Source organism: Eptesicus fuscus, chromosome 12 (assembly GCF_027574615.1).
Source record: "Eptesicus fuscus isolate TK198812 chromosome 12, DD_ASM_mEF_20220401, whole genome shotgun sequence".
NCBI lineage: Eukaryota > Metazoa > Chordata > Mammalia > Chiroptera > Vespertilionidae > Eptesicus > Eptesicus fuscus.
Window position 1 is genome coordinate 17,217,897 of NC_072484.1, and position 18,084 is coordinate 17,235,980.

The window sequence follows — 18,084 nt, forward strand, 5'->3', positions numbered from 1 at the left end:
TGAACCCAGGTTTGGTCTGACCCCACCATTCAGATACCTGGTGCCGTTCCCACTGCCTACATCACTTTTCCTTTAAACTAGTTTGAGTTTGGTTTCTAATTCAACTTGGTTTATAATCACCACCCCATCAATTTTACAAGGGGCATGATGAGAGTCAAATGTTAAAGTAGAGGCCGTAGGGGCCGTAGACCTTGGTGAAGAATGTGTGGGAAGCATTCAGGGAGACGGAGTGGGGTTGTCCCCCATGGTATGGTGTGAGCATCACAGGCCTGGAAGAAGGGACTGATCACATGGACCCCGGTAAGACGGGGCAATGCTTAACCCAGTGTAGTGATGTATATCCCTGGTGGTATTTGTGAAGCCAAACCTAAACTCAGGGTCAGCCCTGACCACGTACCCTAATCCAGCCTCGATACTCAATTGTGGTTGTGGACCTGCAGTCTTCAAATCTCCTGGAAGCTTGTTAAAAATGCAGAATCTCAGGCCACACCCAAGACCTACTGAATCAGGATCTTCATGGTAACACGATTCCAGGTGATTCATGTACTCATCCCAGTTTGGGAAACACCACTATAGGGTTATCGATAGCCTGCAAAGGTGGCCACCACAAGTTCCTCCTGCATGCACCCTGCCCCACCCATCAGGAGGTGGGCAATTTCCACTCCCTTTTTTAATCTGGGCTCAACCTGTGACTTGCTTGGACCAACAGAAGCCAGCTGTCATAGAAAAATTCCAAATATTGCCCGGCCAGCGTGGCTCAGTGATTGAGCGTTGACCTATGAACCAGGAGGTCAAGGTTCAATTCCCAGTCAGGGCATATGCCTAGGTTGCAGGCTCTATCCCCAGTGGGGGGCATGCAGGAGGCAATCAATGATTATCTCTCATCATTGATGTTTCTATCTCTCCCTTCCTCGCTGAAATCAATCAATCAATATATATATATATATATATATATATATATATATATATAAATTCCGATTATCCTGAGACCACATGGAGATGCCACCAGAGGACCCATGAAATCTAGATGACTAAGGGAAGCCTCCTCAGACCGCCTAGTCCAGCCCAGCCCCCAGTTGAATGCAACTGAGTAGGTGACCCTCCTTGATGTCACATGGAGCTGAGCCCTGCCCAAATTTCTGGCCCATAGATCCAGAGAGATAAGTAAAATTTCGAGTGGGGATGTGAATAATATTAGATAATAACATAAGAAAGATTTCTTCTCTGAGGAGACACACTTGATCTGAGGCCCTGATGTTGACCAGGGGCAAACTGTAAAACGATCAGGGGAAAATGTGCTGCTGGCAGAGGGAACAGCACGTGCCAAAGCCCTGAGTAGGGACTGCTTGCTGTCTGAGGGAGGCACAGGCAGCCAGTCTGACTGTGAACACAGAGGGAAGGAGGAAAGCTGGAGTTGGGAGATGAAGTCAAGAGATGAAGTCACAAAAGTCATCAGGGCTACAGCTGTTCCATCCAGTTTTTGGCCACTAGCCACATGAGGCTATTTTGCATTAAACTAAAACTTAACATTAAAATTTATTAAACTTAAAATTAGAATTAGTAAAATTAAAATTAAGTGTAATTGAAAATTCAGTTAGTGTAATTGAAAATTCAGTTCCTCAGTCTCACCAGCTACGTCAAGTGCATGTAGCTACCATATGGGTCAGCAGAGATGAGAACATCACCGTCAATGCAGAAAGTTCTATTGGCCAGCACTGGCTGTGGAACAAAGAAGAAGTAAGCCAAGGTTCAAGGTCTAACCATATGCTCTTGGCCTTGGTACTTCATTAAACCCATTGAGGTTCCAGTTTCCTCCAGGATTAAATGAGGCTCTTCCAGCCCAACAGCAGGTCCAAATTATCCACAGCGAGATGCCAAAGTCCAGGAGCAGCTAAACCGGGGTCTTACCCAGAGGGCACGTTTAAGGCCTCATCCATGGTAACTGGCAGCAAAGAGGCCTGTTTAACTGACTTCTTTGCAACCTCACTTATGCTGCCAATTTGGGGCTCCCTGATGTGAAAAAAGAACAGAGCATGGCTACTATTTCAGGGCAACATGCAGAAGGGAAATTGCTACAATTAGCCAAAGCTGATTTCGATTAGCATATTTTCTTCCTTGGCGCATAACATCTGTTGGTGTGGAAACAGCCGCTCCATCTTTCCCATCAGGGCGAGAGGCATGGGCAGTGAACCAGGCAGGCCCACAGGAAGCCCAACATCAGCCAGGAAAAAAATCAATGAGGGGCTAAATAATAGTCCCCAAGGAAGTGGGGGAGTCACTGGCTGTTTGCCTTTAGGAAGGATAAATAGGGAAATGCTTCCTTGCACATGCTGGGAGGCAGCAGGTGCAGGTGCGTTCTCTCCTTGGAGTTAGAGAGACCTGCATGGACATTTAGTCTTTGTGGCATCTTCACATGTCTCCCAACATCTGGAACATCCTCATCTGAGAAATGGGGACGATGACAGCCACCTGATGGGCTGGGGCTGATTACATGAAATAATCTCGGAACACAGTTGGCATACGATAAGTGCTCAGTAAATGTTGGCCAAAGCATAATTTTGATAGGAAAATCTTGGGAAATGAAGAGAGATGGGCGAAGGGATGTTTGATTAGCATTCAGGCTGATTCCAATTCGGGGCCATCACTCTTTTCTTCATTCATTCAACAAATATTCATTCTGCAAATTGGCTCTGTGGCCTTAAACCACCCCCTTAGCCTGCCTATCCTCCTGGCTCCTACCTGGGGCCCAGCAGGTCCATGAATCTGATCACTACACTTACTTCCAGTTTCTCCCTCCTCACCAAGTTCACAGCCACCTGGAAGGTCTGATCATTTTGGGTTTGAACTTGGAGGATTAGCAAGGTAACAAGACCAATCTGAGATTTCGAATGAATGGCCTTTAAAGATCTTGTGGGCCAGCTCCCAACTGATCACAAGGATCCTGTCCCAGCCCTGCTGATGGATGGCATCTGGTTTGCCTGGACCCTTTCACAGGCATACTCTTGTCCCCCTTCTACTTTCAGAGTGCTCTCATGTTGGGGACCCTGGTCTCTATGTGTAGGGCATATAAATTCTAGGTTAATGTCCCTCTTAAAATGTGCATCGTCACAGGTGGAGCTAACCTGTTCTCAGTAGAGGTCTGTGTCCGCCATCACAATCAGACCAAGGAAGATGGCACAGTCTCAGGGTAGAACATGTCTCCCACCATTCACCTTGCTTCCTGCCTTAAACACTCAGGAAACGCCAGAAGCTGCTCAAAATCTTGGGCCCTCTGAAAAACCACCCCTGTGTGGGAGGTGTGTGGCGGCTGCACAGGACCTGTTGGTTCTCACCGACAGAGAAGGGCCCATCTGGATGCATGAAGCCGATGGACGGAGAGGCTGTGGGAGTGTATGACATGGAGGAGGCTGGCTCTGCCTCCTCTGTGCCCCTGTCCCAGTCCCCTCAGTTGGCTGTAGAAGTCCTCAGACCACCCTCAACCAACTGCTGGAGGCCCAGCTGGGAAGAGCCAGGATCCTCTGAGAAAGATGGCTTTCAAGCCCTGCTTCTATCCCCTTACCTGCTTCCGTTTTGCCTGCTCTACTGGTGTTCTAATCCATCTGCCCACTTCCCAGCATGGTCACAGACCTCTTTCATTGTCCCTAAAGGGAAGGAAGAGATTTGATACACTGGGGCCCATGGGGAGCTGGATTTAAAACAGCCAAAGAGAGAAGGCAAAGTATAGGAGAGAAGGGGCTGTCATGCACGGTTTTGGAGGGGAGGTGATTGCGGCATGCCTTGCAGCACCACAACGCTAGGCCTGCTCACGCTGCTCTGAGGAGCTTTGCTGGGCCAATGGCTGCCTGTGACCTCAGCTGGCACTTAGAGCGTTGCTCCAGTGGATTTCCCATCTGAGAGCCTGGCCTCCCTGCCCTGAGCCTCTATCAAGCGCACAGTTGACCTTTGTCCAGGGAGCTGGAGCAGGTGGCAAAACAGGCCCTGGAGGTGATTGGAATATGACTTCCTGCAACCAGAAAAGCACTGGGCCAGCCCACCATTGGCTGTATTTCTTTCCATGGTTCTCAGGAAGTCTAAATACTCACCAAGAGTGCCTGGTAGGTTAGTGCTTGTCTCTGTTGCTGTGGCCCTGTAAGCCCTAGGAGGGTAAGCTTATATCCTGGGCCCAGGGGCAAGTCAGTCCCAAGTTCCTGAATGGACTACATTGTGATGTCACACCACTGGGGTGGCCCCCACAAGGCCTGCTGTCACTGCTGGTATCAGGGGACTGAGAGCTCCTCCTGAAAACAAAGGAACACATCTGGGTACTGTTCGGCGCTGGCACAGCTGGAGAAGCAATGAGAGGTGCCTGTCCTGGAAGAGACCATCTATCAGCCTGGGAAAAACCACCCCAATGCCATATGTTCCTACCCCGGCCTGGCCTGGGTCAGTGCAGTTACACCAAGCCCACTTTCCCCACACAAATTGACTGAGTCAGGTAACCCTAACCCTTAACTATTTCCTTTGCACGTTTTCTATGATTGATTTAAAACTCCAGGGCAGACTCCTGACTTTTCCCCTATCTCCCACCTGGTGTGTTCATAGGGCAACCAAAAGAATTTAAATATTAGCTCAGGAAAACAAACAGGAACATAAATCTTCCCCATCCTCTGTCTGTCCTTTTAGTCAAATCCAAAAGAGATATCTTTCAGGTTATCTTCTATAGTATATATGTCTGTGCTCTCCATTGGAGGTCACTGGTAATTAGGCACAACATGTATTTAAGAAGTCCCCCGACCTCCCCCAAAAAAGAAAAACTCACAACTCACAAAAAAGGGCCAAAGTCTAAAAGGTTTCCAGAGGCTCCATTGCCTTTCTCCTCTGGTGCTTCAGGTTGGGAGTGAGAAGCATTCTAACCAAACAGCAAAATGGGCTTGGAGACTGTCCTAACATTTAGAGACTAAAATAGTGGTTTTCAAACTTCAGGGTTTGTTCAAATGGAAGGCTTGCTAATATACAGATTCCTGGGCCTCACCCCCAGAGTTCCTGATTCGGTAGTTCTAGGGAAGGTCCCAAGAGTTTGCATTTCTAACAAGTTCCCAACTGATGCTGCTGCTCATCCAGGGAACACAGTTTGAGAACCATTGCTTGAATATGTAAGGGGTGTTGGGCTCCTGGAAGAGGCCATCAGTCAGCCTGGGAGAAACCACCCCAATGCCATTTGTTCTATCCTACATAGCACTGCCAGCTGATAGCAGTATTCTGAGGTTGCTGGAGAACAAACAGGAGCAGAGCTCCCTGAGTTCAACCAACCTGCTTTATTGAGGATCCGCTCATGGCCAGTGCTGAGCCATGTTGGGAAGGCACAGCTGATGTTGTCTGTCCCCTGCCTATAGCCTCTTGGTTTTGTCACTTCAGTGCACAAACGCAGCCTGACTTCCTGCTGCCAGTAACTGTGTCTCTTTGCTAGAGGACTGTCTCCAGCTGCTGGAGCCCACCCTACCTGCAGGTGGTGCAGATGCAAGGCCAGGAACTAAAGTCTCCCTGAGAACATCCTCCACTGATGGCTGCTAGCAGTTGGTGGATAAATACCCCAGCTCCCTCCCGCTCAGTGTGGTAAAGTAGAGGTGTGCCCAGTACCATCTCCCAGAGGTCCTCACAGGATGGAGTCTCAGCTGCCCACAGGGGTAACTGGCTTGATAACACACCCTATCTTGCTGCCTTCTCTCTCCTGGCTCACTTCTTCACTGACCCACCTGAGTTTTCTGGGATTGCCCCCTAAATAAATGAGTTGCACATGAGTCCTTGTTTCTGGCTCTGCTTTTGGGGGAACCCAAACTAAGACACCATGAATAAGGAATGGTTTTTGTCCTTGGTAAGTTCACATTTAGAAGGGGCAAGACAAACAATGTCACTTTGTATGACTAGGAATTTCTGGGAACTGCTGATGAGTGTCAGGTCTCTGGGCAGGTGAAGGTGTTCTGCTGGCCCCCTTTAAAGTGTCATGAAGGGCACTTTGAGGAAATGCAGGAGCCCAGCGGATACTGTCAGGGGGAGGCAAGCAGGGAGAAGGAGCCTAGCAACCTGGTCCAAAGACCTTTCCTTCCGCACAGGAAGGCCTGTCTGCGGTGCCGGCAGGGCACTGATTTGCTATGCAAATTCCTCCTGCTTTCCACCTCTCCAGACAATTCCTCCTGAGATAAGAATATGCAGTTGGACCTGGTACCATATAAAATAAGACTCTTGTTAGGTTCAGGGGGCTGTTGAAGAGGGTCTCTACTGGCCTAATTGGATTAATACGATTTCCTAGGTACCCAGCCCCAGTCATGACTGTGCCCAGCCTCATACCTACAGTTAATCCAACTCTTCCATTGCCTTCAAATGGGCCATAGTCCCCCCAACTCCTTCCACATATACCTTCCCATCAGCAGCAGCAGTCCTCTCATAGTCCCTCCACACAACCATACAATCCAAATGGAACACTGCACAGGGCATAAAAATACTCCTCAAGCCCAGCAGGTGTGGCTCAGTGGTTGAGCATCGACCTAGGAACCAGGAGGTCACGGTTGGATTCTGGTCAGGGCACATGCTAAGTGTGAGGCATGTAGGAGGCAGCCAATCAATGATTCTTTCTCACCATTGAGGTTTCTTTCTCCCTCTCCCTCTCCCTCTCCCTCTCCCTCTCCCTCTCCCTCTCCCTGTCCCTCTCCCTCTCCCTCTCCCTCTCCCTCTCCCTCTCCCTCTCCCTCTCCCTCTCCCTCTCCCTCTCTCTCTCTCCCTCTCCCTATCCCTTCCTCTCTGAAATCAATAAAAATATATTTTAAAAAATACTCCTCAAATCAAGTTCCCACCCCCTTCAATCAGACCCTTCATGTACAGGAATTCTGAAACTGCCACTGAATGGACCCAATTGCCACTTGGCCGGACACTTTCACAGATCATTCTTAGGGGGCAAAGCACTCCAAAGTTCTTCTTTCCTCACATTTCAACTTGGTTAGAAGGAGAGTGAAGCCTATTGTAGTGGAGCATTGTGTCAATAACAGTACTAACCTTTTCAGCATTACCCAGGACTCAAAAAATAACTGGCTACAATACAGCCATTAGCTATGTCTCTCAATAAAAGGGTCACATACATGAATTCTGACAGTGCTCAGGGCAGAGCTAAGAGAGTAAAAGACTCTTCAAAGTTAGAGTCTCATGTCCACCTCATATTTTACACTCCCAAAGCCACAAAAATGCATTTGACCCAATCGTTTTATGTTTGTGATTAATTTAAATGAAATAATCTAAAATATTGTTTTATATAGAATAGATATAGAAATATTTCTAAATAGCTATTTAGAAATCTGTGCACTCATGTTAATTTCAACATTATTTAGAATTGTGGGAAATTGGAAATAATTTAAATGTCTAATAGAGGAATGATTAAAAAAATTGTAGAGAATTACCTTGTTGTAATATTAGGAGCCATTAATGTAATGGCCATGAAGACTACAGGGTAACAGAGAAGAATGGTAAGATTAAAGATAAATTTAAAAAACCCCACAGAGAATACACATAATTAAACTCTTAAAACACTTGCTTGTGAAAAATGCCCAACATCATTAATGATCAGGGCAATACAAATTAAAACCACCACACACTCACAAGAATGGATAAAATAAAAAAGAGCAGCAGTACTGTGTATCAGTGAGGTTGTAGAGTAAACTGAACTCCCATACACTGTGGAACAGTACAGCCACTTGGGAAAATTGTTTGGACTTTTCTATAAAGTTAAACATACAGATCTTCTACTCTATGACCCAGCAATTCTACTTCCAGGTACTTACCTAAGAAAAATGAAAATATATCCATGATTGTACAAGAATGTTCATAGTTACTTTATTCATAACATCTCCAAACCAGAAAGAATCCAAATGTTCATTAACAGGTGAATGAATAAACAAATTCTTACATAATCTTATACTGGAATACTAATTAGCAATGAAAAGGAACAAATGACTGGTTCATACATGATAACATGATAAAGCTCAAAAACAGACTGAGCAACAGGGGCCAGAGACAAATGAGTATGTACTTTGATTCCATTTATACGAAGTTCTGGAACAGGCAAAAGTACTGTAAGGCTAAGGCTGAAGAAATAAGTTTAGTGACTGCCTGGAGGAGGGGGCCGAGGAAACAAGGGAATTTTGTGGGATAAAGAAGATGTTCTAGATCTTTAGCACAGCAGTGACTACCCTGGTGCACACATTTGTCAAAACTCATTGACCTACACACCTAAAATGTGTGAATTTTAAAGCATGTAAATTATACTTCAATAAAGGTGAGACTATATATATTTGTGTGTGTGTGTGTTTGTGATATGTGTATATATGACATACTAGAGGCCCGGTGCACGAAATTCGTGCACTGGGGGAGGGTGTCCCTCAGCCCAACCTGCACAGTCTCCAATCTGGGACCCCTCGGGGGATGTCTGACTGCCTCTTTAGGCCCGACAGGGATCGGGCCTAAAGAGGCAGTCAGACATCCCTTTCACAATCCGGGACTACTGGCTCCCAACTGCTCGCCTGCCTGCCTGATTGCCCCTAACCACTTCTGCCTGCCAGCCTGATCACCCCCTAACCCAGTGATGGGCAACCTTTAGAGCTTAGTGTGTCAAACTTCGCCAAAAAACTGAGCATAACTCGGGTAGCGTGTCACTTTGAGGAAAAAACTAACTCCAAGACTCTAGTCGCAAATGTTTCATCCTCAGGAGCAGCAAATGTTTCATCCTCGACATGCTGCCGCATGTCATCAGAAATGGCTACGTGTGTCAGTGCTGACACGCGTGTCATAGGTTCGCCATCACTGCCCTAACCACTCCCCTGCCAGCCTGATCGACGCCTAACTGCTCCCCTGCCAGCCAGATCATCTCCAACTGTTTTCCCCTGACAGCCCGGTCACCCCCAAATGCCCTCCCCTGCATATTCTCTCTTTATTAGATAGGGTTTTTTTCTTTAACATATTGGACTGCTCTAACTGGTTTGGCTCAGTGGATGGAGTGTCGGCCTGCAGACTCAGGGTCCCGGGTTCGATTCTGGTCAAGGGCATGTACCTTGGTTGGGGGCACATACTGCAGGAGGCAGCTGATCGATGTTTCTCTCTCATAGATGTCTCTAGTCTCTATCCTTTTCCCTTCCTCTCTGTAAAAAATCAATAAAATTTATTTTAAAAAAACATATTGGACAGTGTACCTGCTGTGGTCTTGACAAAACAGTAAAATTGTAAACCCAAACTAAAAGAATCATAAAATAAACTCCTTCAACAGGAATTTCATGAGACTTGGAAAGGTGATATCCTGTGGTTGTTTCTTCCTTTTTTTCTTCTCTTTCTTTTTCTTGATGTTTCATCTTTTGTCCTTTCTTACTTTTCTCCTTCTATTCCTTTTCTATCCTCTCTTTCTCTAAACTTTTCCTTTGGAAGAATCATCAGTACTTGACTCGCTCCCTGGGGGGCCCGGGTGCCTCCCAGCCAGATACCTAGGGCTGCCTCTGGGAGGGGTTGGCGGGGTGGGGTTGAGGGCGCCTCCCATCCAGACACCCCGGGCTGCCTCTGGAGGGGATGGCAGTGTGGGGTCCTGGGCGCCTCCTATCCAGACACCCTGTGCTGCCTCTGGGAGGGGATGGCAGTGTGGGATCATGGGCGCCTCCCATCCAGACACCCCGGGTTGCCTCCAGGAGGGGATGGCAGTGTGGGGTCCTGGGCGCCTCCTATCCAGACACCCCAGGCTGCCTCTGGGAGGCGTTGGTGGTGTGGGGTCGCGGACGCCTCCCAGCCAGACACCCCGGGCTGCCTCTGGAGGGGATGGCAGTGTGGGGTCCTGGGCGCCTCCTATCCAGACACCCTGTGCTGCCTCTGGGAGGGGATGGCAGTGTGGGATCATGGGCGCCTCCTATCCAGACACCCTGTGCTGCCTCTGGGAGGGGATGGCAGTGTGGGATCATGGGCGCCTCCCATCCAGACACCCCGGGTTGCCTCCAGGAGGGGATGGCAGTGTGGGGTCCTGGGCGCCTCCTATCCAGACACCCCAGGCTGCCTCTGGGAGGCGTTGGTGGTGTGGGGTCGCGGATGCCTCCCAGCCAGACACCCCGGGCTGCCTCTGGAGGGGATGGCAGTGTGGGGTCCTGGGCGCCTCCTATCCAGACACCCTGTGCTGCCTCTGGGAGGGGATGGCAGTGTGGGATCATGGGCGCCTCCCATCCAGACACCCCGGGTTGCCTCCAGGAGGGGATGGCAGTGTGGGGTCCTGGGCGCCTCCTATCCAGACACCCCAGGCTGCCTCTGGGAGGCGTTGGTGGTGTGGGGTCGCGGACGCCTCCCAGCCAGACACACCGGGCTGCCTCCAGGAGGGGATGGCAGTGTGGGGTCCTGGGCGCCTCCTATCCAGACACCCCATGCTGCCTCTGGGAGGGGATGGCAGCGTGGGGTCCTGGGCGCCTCCTATCAGGACACCCCAGGCTGCCTATGGGAGGCTTTGGAGGCGAGGGGTCGGGAAGCCTCCCAGCCGGACACCCCAGGCGGCCTCCCGGAGGGGTTGGCGGCGAGGGGCGCGGACGCCACCCATCCGGACACCCCGGGCGGCCTCCGGGCGGCGATGGCGGCTTGGGGGCGCGGACGCCTCCCATCCGGACACCCCGGGCGGCCTCACGGAGGGGTTAGCGGCTTGGGGGCGCGGACGCCTCCCATCCGGACACCCCGGGCGGCCTCCCGGAGGGGTTGGCGGCGTGGGGGCGCGGACGCCTCCCAGCCAGACACCCCGGGCGGCCTCCGGGCGGCGATGGCGGCTTGGGGGCGCGGACGCCTCCCATCCGGCCACCCCGGGCGGCCTCCGGGCGGCGATGGAGGCTTGGGGGCGCGGACGCCTCCCATCCGGACACCCCGGGCGGCCTCCCGGAGGGGTTGGCGGCTTCGGGGCGCGGACGCCTCCCATCCAGACACCCCGGGCGGCCTCCGGGCGGCAATGGCGGCTTGGGGGCGCGGACGCCTCCCATCCGGACACCCCGGGCGGCCTCCCGGAGGGGTTGGCGGCTTCGGGGCGCGGACGCCTCCCAGCCAGACACCCCGGGCGGCCTCCCGGAGGGGTTAGCGGCTTGGGGGCGCGGACGCCTCCCATCCGGACACCCCGGGCGGCCTCCCGGAGGGGTTGGCGGCTTCGGGGCGCGGACGCCTCCCAGCCGGACACCCCGGGCGGCCTCCCGGAGGGGTTAGCGGCGTGGGGGCGCGGACGCCTCCCATCCGGACACCCCGGGCGGCCTCCCGGAGGGGTTGGCGGCTTCGGGGCGCGGATGCCTCCCAGCCGGACACCCCGGGCGGCCTCCCGGAGGGGTTAGCGGCTTGGGGGCGCGGACGCCTCCCATCGGGACACCCCGGGCGGCCTCCGGGCGGCGATGGCGGCGTGGGGGCGCGGACGCCTCCCATCCGGACACCCCGGGCGGCCTCCGGGCGGCGTGGGGGCGCGGACGCCTCCCATCCGGACACCCCGGGCGGCCTCCGGGCGGCGATGGCGGCTTGGGGGCGCGGACGCCTCCCATCCGGACACCCCGGGCGGCCTCCGGGCGGCGATGGAGGCTTGGGGGCGTGGACGCCTCCCATCCGGACACCCCGGGCGGCCTCCCGGAGGGGTTGGCGGCTTCGGGGCGCGGACGCCTCCCAGCCGGACACCCCGGGCGGCCTCCCGGAGGGGTTAGCGGCTTGGGGGCGCGGACGCCTCCCATCCGGACACCCCGGGGGCCTCCGGGTGGCGAGGTGGCGTGGGGCGCGGACGCCTCCCATCCGGACACCCCGGGAGGCCTCCGGGAGGGGTTGGCGGCGTGGGGGCGCGGACGCCTCCCATCCGGACACCCCGGGCAGTCTCTGGGCGGCGATGGCGGCGTGGGGGCGCAGACGCCTCCCATCCGGACACCCCGGGCGGCCTCCGGGCGGCAATGGCGGCGTGGGGGCGCGGACGCCTCCCAGCCAGACACCCCAGGCGGCCTCCCGGAGGGGTTGGCGGCTTGGGGGCGCGGACGCCTCCCATCCGGACACCCCGGGCGGCCTCCGGGCGGCGATAGCGGCTTGGGGGCGCGGACGCCTCCCAGCCGGACTCCCCGGGCGGCCTCCCGGAGGGGTTGGTGGCGTGGGGGCGCGGATGTCTCCCATCCGGACACCCCAGGCGGTCTCCAGGCGGCGATGGCGGCGTGGGGGCGCAGACGCCTCCCAGCCGCACACCCCGAGCAGCTCGGCTCTCAGCGGCAGTCCTCCCTGGAACTGGGGAACTCCGGCAGGATGAGCGTACTGGTCGCCGCCATCTTGTGGCTATGGGGGCCGCCATTTTTGTCGCGGAGGTACGGTTAATTTGCATACTACTCTATTATTAGATAGGATAATACACACACACACACACACACATACATGTAAATACACACACACATTGCTTGCTTAGGGGAAAAATCCAGACAGAAATATACTAGAATGTGAAAAGTGGTTGTGTTTCATGAATGATATTATAGATATTTTTTTCTATTCCTAGATTTGCCAAAATTTTGCCTGTATGGTTCTATTTTTATACGATAGAATAATAAATGTTCATTTTTTAAAAAATCTCAGGCTGCTGGAGACAAGCACCTATGGTGGTCTACAACACTCCAGGTTTTATTGTATGTTTGTGTGATGAAGTCCTATGGATTTTTTCTTGTACATCCACCAATCTAAAATTTAAAGCCAGGCTCAAATCTCACATCCCCTACTAAGTCATCCATAATGTCTTTGCCCAAAACCAGTATTGTCTAAAATAATCTATTTCCATTTTCTCTCATACAGTCTAACCTCAGTTCTCCATTGTCCCTCATCTAGAACAATTCAGTTCTCAACCAAATTGTTTTTGGAAAAAATGCCTCGGTTGTTCCTGACCTGACAACCTTTTCATGCTGATACCAAAAGGTTGTTCCTGACCTGACAACCTTTTCATGTATGATCAGTCCTGCGTCTCAGGCAACAGAGGAGAGAATGCGCGAGTACAAGTCAGTTTCCGCTAAACTTTGAGTTGTTAACACCTTAGGAAACTGTGCTATGAATATTTTTTTTCTTTGTTGTTGCTTATTATTATTGAATACCTACAGTAAGTCACCAAGGGTCCTAAGAAGGTTAGAGATAGCAGCGAAGTTGAAAAGGGAAGCTGTGAGAACAACAATAAAGCTTAAAAAAGAAATAATTGCAAAGTATGATAGAGGTGTTCGTGTGTCTGATCTGGCTACTGAGTATGGCCTGCCGAAATTGATAATTAGAACAATTTTAAAACATAAAGGGGCCATCAAGAATGCTGATGTTGATGAAACAACGATCACAGGCAATTGAATTTTATTTCCTTTTTGTTAAATTTTCATTTACATTTCATGTCCTTTTTGTTTTTAAAGTGTCTACTTATAGATTAAACAGTGCATTAGACATGCACTATACAATGGAAAGGTTATAACAGGGAATCATCTGGGGTCTGGAACAGATTAATTCAATTTACATTATTTCTAATGGGAAAAAAAATGATTCGGTTTTCAAACAAATCACTTCTCAAACAGCCTCCTGGAACAACTTAAGTTTGAGATCCGAGGTTTCACTGTATTACATCTCCTTAATCACATCATGTGCTCACCAAGGGCTGGAATAATATCCTTATTCTTTGTATTCCCAACAGTGTCTAGCGCAGGAAAGGCACAGAAATTTGGAGAAAATAGACCGAGCTGCCATAGGGTCACTATGTACAGTGACACAGGTTGTGCACTGCACTGCACAAACGAGGCAAAGACAGGAGCGGCTCCCCTGCGGCACAGCTAGCATCCTCTGCAGTTATACAAACATAGTCCTTGGTCAGAGTCCCTGTTCCACCACTTCCTAGTTTTGCGACCTTGAGCCCCTTTTCCTTATTTACATAGCAGGGTTGTTTGGAATGACTAAATTGAGACAGTGTGTGTTCAAAGTCTTCTGCAACTAGAACACACTTTACATTGTGAGTTGTGATGTTTCTCGTAATAAATCTGGTCCCTGCCTTTCTTTACCCTTTACTTACTCACCAGCTTTCACTCAGTTTCCTAAAAACTGTCAAACATGTTCCTGCCTCAGGGCCTTTGCACATGCTGTTACCTCTGCTTAGAAGACTATTGTGCCCACCCACATCTTCCCTCAACTAGTTCCTTCGGGTAATGCAGATTTCCAATCCAGTGTCACTGGAGACTTAACCTAAGCATCCTAAAATAGCTTCCTCCCCACTATCATTTTCAATCTCATCTCCCTGTGTTATTAGTACCTGAAATTATTTTGTGCAGAAAGTGTATGTCTATTTTGTTCACTGCGGTATCTCCAGCCCCTGGGGTGTACTAGGTGCTCAAAAATGAACAAATACTTATTGATAACGAGGTGACACTATTTATTCAGTTCAGTCTGCCAACTGTTTTCCAAAAACAAGAGACTGTGAGGCAAACACTACTTGTTCCCACCTCTGCTGAAAGGGGGAACCCAGCCCAGCGGCTGAAGGAATTTGCCCAAGACGTGCTTGGCAGCCACAGGTCCAAACATTTGCCACTGACGCTGTGCTGGGTAAGGCTCCAAGTCAGCCACCGTGTGGTGAGGACACGGGGAATAAGGAGAGCATTGTGCTGCCCACAGAGATGGGGGTTCTGAGAAGGGCTCAGGGAAAGCGCCCCCTCCGAGGGGACACACCTCTTCCAGCCAGGTGCTTTGTTCCTATCCCTTTTCCTCCTTTCTTTTCCGGACTGTTAGCGACGAAATCAGGCCAATCAGCCTTACCTTTGTTCCTCGTAGCTCTCAATGTGGGGTTTCTTTAAGGTCCTGCTGCCTCGGAAGAAGCCCTGCCAGCGCCACAGTGGAATTTTCTAATCCATGCCAAAGATGGAGCTCATTAATTTTCCTGCCTGAAAGAAAGAAAACACTTCTTTTTAGGACCTGGCGTGCTCAGTGCTCTGCTGAAGGAGAGTGAGGCCTCTCTCTGCGAGGAAGATTAATCTAGGTCTTTAGGTGGGTCATTCAGGGAAAACCCAGCACATTGCAGAGGGCTCAAAGGCCTTTGAGGCCCCTGAGGGTTATTCACATCCCTGGCCCCGTGCTGCCCCTGGGCTGAGCGCCGGGGTGGGGCTGCTCAGAGACCTGAGCAGAGGCAGGAATGCACCTCCATCTCCCCCTAAAGTGTCCACCCAGTACATTTCCAGAAAGTTCTTTTGCCTTCTCTCTCTCTTCCTTCCTCTGTTGGAATGTGCATGACTTCTGGAGCGGGGCACACCTGAGGCCCTGCTTTCAAACTGGAAATCAGGTGGGCCATCCCCAGGGCCCTGACCTGACACCGCCAGGTAAATAGCCAGAATCTTTTACACAGTGGGAAATACGGTGACACTTTATTTTCTAGTAAAATAAACAATGTGTATTTATTAATAGAAACTAATGTAGAAAGGAAAAAGTAAAAAATATCCCATGGGGCAGTTGGGACTTCAGGTGGTTTTCTACATTTTTCTTGATATGTTTTCCTGTATTATCTGTGTTATGTGTTCAGATATGTTACTCTTATGTCATAAAAGTAACAAGGAAATGGTTTTCGTTTTTTATAAAATCTGCCTTTGTGGATATATTTTGGAGAAGAATGCAAAATTCACATGGATCTTTAACCTTTTGCACTCGGATGTCGAGATTAAAATTACTCTTTGAATGTATCAGTAATTTGAAATATAAAAAAATCCAAATAAATAAGTTTGTATGAAAAGAAACTCCAGTTTTTTATTCTACTGCCGCGCTTTGTAAAATCTGGGGTATTTAAAAAATTAAATCCCGAGTAGAATAAAGGAATCGAGAAAAAAGCAAGCGAGTGCAAAGGGTTAATTTACCAGGTGTACCGGTTAATAATGTGGATTTTGTAATCAAAGAAAACACGATAATTTCAAGAGAAACATCAAAAGTTCTTTATTCAAAGTAATGTCCATCGCTAGCTACACATTTCCCCCATCTTTCAGGTAATTTGTGGATACCGTCCCAATAGAACTTTTCTTGTTTTGAGGCAACCATTCAGAGACCCAATTTTCCACTTCTTTGTATGTTTTGAAGTGCTGCTCAGAAAGTGCGTGTGCCATCGATCGGAACCAGTGGTAATCTGAAGGAGCAAGGTCTGGGGAATACGGCGGTGGGTGGGTTAATACTTCCCAGGCAATATCTTTTAACATGTCTTTAACTGGTTTTGAAGTGTGTGATGGTGTATTATCATGAAGCAAAATTACGTTGCCGTGTCTTCTGGCACATTCTGGTCGTTTCATGATCAAAGCGTGTTTCAAATTGATTATTTGTTGTCAGTAGTGATCAGTATTAACAGTTTCACCTGGTTTTAGAAGCTCATTATACACCACACCTTCCTGATCCCACCAAACACATTGTCTTCTTTCCGAAGCCATTTGGCCTTGCAGTTGATGTTGATGGTTGACCTGGATCAACCCATGATTTTGTGCATTTGGGATTCTCAAAATAAATCCACTTTTCATCACCAGTCACAATTCGATGCAAAAAAACCTTTCACTTTCTTTTGTGCCGTTGAAGCAACATTTTACTGATGACTTTTCGGTTTTCCATTTTTCTTTTGTTCAGTTGATGTGGCACCCATTTTCCTTCCTTTAAAATCTTTCCCATTGCTTGTAAACGATTGGAAATTGTTTGCTGAGCAACTTTTAATCTTTATGCACGTTGTTTTTGAGTTTGACATGCATCTTCATCCAATAATGCTTGTAATTGTTGGTCTTCAAACTTTTTCAGTTGACCTGGACGTTCTTTGTCTTTCACATTGAAATCATCACTTTTAAAGTGTTTAAACCAGTGTTCACAAGTATCTTGAGATGGAGCTTGTTCACCATAAGCTTCCCGAAGTATACAATAACTTTTTCTTCAAAATAAAGTAATGAATTAAAACTTCCCACATTTTTAAGCGTAAAACTATCTATGATGTTAACACCTTCAGAAAATTTGACATATGAAGTTTTGAAGCTTTCTGTCAATACAACAAAATAGCATAATACCTTCCTGATACACTCTCCTCTGTCATTAGAGGCATTTTGGTGAAAATGTTTAAGAAGCATAGCATGCTGAGTCAGTAAAACTTGAGTGTGAATTAGTTTACTTCACCACCTCTCTCTCTCTTTCTCTCTCTCTCATACGTACACAAGCATGTACACACACACACACACACACACACACACACACACACACACGCACATGCCCCTGAGATAACTCCTAGAACTCTGTATGTCTATAAACTCACAATGAAATGGCACTGTAAGAAGGAAGGAAAGTTGCCTAAATTAAACTAGCTAACTGAATTCTGTCCAGGCCTGGATTTTTCTTTTTTTAAAATCCTCACCTGAGGCTATTTTTTTCCATTGATTTTTTTTAGAGAGAGTGGAGGGGTGGGGGGTGAAGAGAGAGAAACATCAATGTGAGAGAGACACACATCAATTGGTTGTCTCCTGCATGGGCCCCTACCCAGGCTGGGAATAGAGGCTGCAACTGAGGTACATGCCATTGACTGGGAATAGAACCCAGCACCCCTCAGTCCTCTGGGTGATACTCTAACCACGGAGCCAAACTGGCCAGGGAAGGACTGGATTTTTCTGACCACAGTGGCCAATAGCAATCTGAAGAAGAGTGTCAGTGGGGTGACCAGCTAAGTTTTCAATCTCTCCAAATAGAAATTTTCTGCAGCACACCTTCAGATTGGAGAGTGAGGGTTCTGTGAGCCGAGACAGTCTGCTTGATCTATTAGCTGGTTGTGGGGCCTGCCAGACCAAAGGCAGAAAGCTGGACTCAATCGCCCTACCAGTCCTTTCCGGATTTTATTATACTTTCTTTTTTGCTTCTGGTTTAAAGACTCTCTTCAAAACTCTCACTAATGATGTTTTTAAGCTGATTAACAGGGTTTGAGAAGAGCACATGATGATTAAGTGGTTGAGGAAAAGACATGGAAGAAAGCTAAAGGAAGGAAGGAAGGAAGGAAGGAAGGAAGGAAGGAAGGAAGGAAGGAAGGAAGAAAGAAAGAAAGAAAAAGAAAGAAAGAAA

General features: G+C 49.4%; 1 protein-coding gene across 5 annotated transcripts in view; it reads right to left on the reverse strand.

Moving 5' to 3' along the window:
* Window positions 1–4,171, reverse strand: part of BANF2 (BANF family member 2) — a 33,554-nt gene extending 29,383 nt beyond the window's left edge. For 4 of the 5 annotated variants that reach the window (XR_008557682.1, XR_008557680.1, XR_008557683.1 and 1 more), the window contains exons 1-2: window positions 4,083–4,171; window positions 3,560–3,641 (exon numbers count right to left, since the gene is read on the reverse strand). The gene's annotated coding sequence lies outside the window, so the exon portion shown is untranslated. The remainder of the gene's footprint in view (window positions 1–3,559; window positions 3,642–4,082) is intronic. The other variant, XR_008557681.1, reaches the window with a different exon arrangement.
* Between the last annotated feature and the right edge of the window lie 13,913 nt (window positions 4,172–18,084).